Below are 2,283 nucleotides of genomic sequence, written 5' to 3'. Positions count from 1 at the left end.
GAAATTTATTTTCAAATTAAGTCAAATAAATATACAAATTAACATTTCCCTCTCTTTTTTTATTTGAGGGAACCTGATTGCTGCAGAGGAGTTACTGCCAGATTTGAGTCTGTCTTTGATGGTGGCAGGACCACCCCCTTCCCAGTCATAATGACCAGCTGACCAGAGGGCACGAGACCAGCATCACATGCAGGGTAAGGAGGTTGTGCAGGCCGATCCAGTTAGTTTCCCTATATTACTGCCATCTAGGTCAAAAATAAAATCATTTCCTTTTCCTTCCTTTTATATACAGTCCAGCAATGTAGTTCTAATCACGAATATGTTGTTATGGTGAAAAACAACTCACTTTATGAAATGAGGTCTTGACGTCCCACCAGGAAGGGTCACTCCAGGAAAATCCCATCAGGTCAGCCATTACCTCCTCACTGCATCTCGTCTCGCTCCGATGGACACTAGCATTGCCCATTGCACCCAGTGATCCAGTCTTGGCCACGCCCCCACGAGAGACTGGACAACTGTAAATCTGAGCTTGTTCTCAGCAGGTAAAGAGCAGACAGCTGTCACAACTCTGCAACAGCTTAGTCATTCCCACAGACAGAGGTAAGTCCTCTCTCCTCTTTTGAGACTTCTGCAGATCCTGTCAACAACATGCAGTCCTGCAGCTTTCAATGCACCAGCCTTCATGCCCAGAAGCCTGTCAGGGTGCCAGTGTCTCCAAAGTCGTGCTGTGCACAGAGTGCAATGGGCCCGATTTTGTTGGCAAGTGAGAGAAAAAGTCTGAGGTGCTGACCTTTTAGGAGTCCTGGATTGACCCTCTCCTAGGGAACATAAAGCCTTTAAAAAACAAACAAAAAACAACACAAACAAAAGAGAAAGAGAAAAAAATTGCAAACAGCTTCAGATAGGTACTTCTTAAAATATGCTTGTTTTGAACATACCTTATCTCTCCACATTTTAATAAACTTTTAACCTGCACCTTAAACAGGAAAATGGAATAAGGGCAAAACAGGAAAATGATGAAAAACAAAAACAATAAACAAAACTTCAAATTAAACTTTTTGAGGTCTCAAATTACTTTTCCCAGTAACTAACATTAACCACTTCTTTGTCACACTGAACATTTCCTTCTGGACTGAAGAACAAACCAAAAACACGATAAAAGGATTAAAAAATAAGAAGCTTTACAGGAGGCTCTGTTATTTAGACCGGGGATTTTTATGCCAGACTTTGTTGACTCATGGGAGAGAGAAGATAAAAAATAAAATAAAACAAAATAAAGTACAATAAAATAAAATAAACACTGCAGCAGCTATTATTTTTATTACAAACAATAAGTGGAAGATAATCTGCTGATATGTATAATATCAAAATGCACTATGTCAGGACAACATCTTAGTTAGCCATCAGGATTAGTTCGAGCTTTATGTATTCATTGTCCCAATAAATTTATCCGTCAAGGGTTGGAGACTTGGACAGACTGATTTTAAACCACCAAAACAATCTTCATCAAAAATAAATAAAAATGAAAATAAATATGCTTCCACAGAAAGAGTCAAAGTATTTTCTGAGAAGTTTAAAAAGAAAACAAAGGATTCATTCACAATCATCTTGTAAAGCAGCACTGAAAGTCTAAAAAGAAAATAACAAACAAACAAACAAACAGTTCTACTTAACTGACTGACTTGAGTCCACTTAATCCAACATGGCTGCAGCAGCTAATCAACATGCGCCAACAGAAAAATGGCAATGAATCGATGGTGTTACGGTTCTGTGTTTCTGGCCCCCTCCTTCTTCCATTTTCATCCCTGCAGGTGCTGGGAGCAGAGCTGGTGGAGCAGCTCACTTCAACCATTGTTTTCCTTCTCAAGGCTGAATCGTTCCACTAGTTTTCATTGAGCCACTAGTTACTAGACGGTGGTTAACTGATAACCTTGCACACTCCTTGTGACTCATAAAATAGTCCAAGTTCTTTGTGAAATTTTCTTAATGCTCCAGAGAATTCCTTGTGGAAAGTCTGTCTGTCCTGCAACAGAGACGTATAGGTCCATAAAGTTCATTATTTTCTGTAATGTACAGATAAACATTAAACTTTCATATATTTTAGATTCATTGCACACCAACTGAAGTAGTTCAAGCCTTTTATTGTTTTAATATTGATGATTTTGGCAAAGAAAAGTAAAGAAAAACCAAAAAAACTCTATCTCAAAAAATTAGCATATCATGAAAAGTTTCTCTAAACGACATAGTAACCTAATCATCTGAATCAACAAATCAATTCTAAAC

The sequence above is a fragment of the Austrofundulus limnaeus genome, unplaced genomic scaffold (assembly GCF_001266775.1).
Source record: "Austrofundulus limnaeus strain Quisiro unplaced genomic scaffold, Austrofundulus_limnaeus-1.0 Scaffold444, whole genome shotgun sequence".
Taxonomy (NCBI): Eukaryota; Metazoa; Chordata; class Actinopteri; order Cyprinodontiformes; family Rivulidae; genus Austrofundulus; species Austrofundulus limnaeus.
This window is presented reverse-complemented; position numbering follows the sequence as displayed.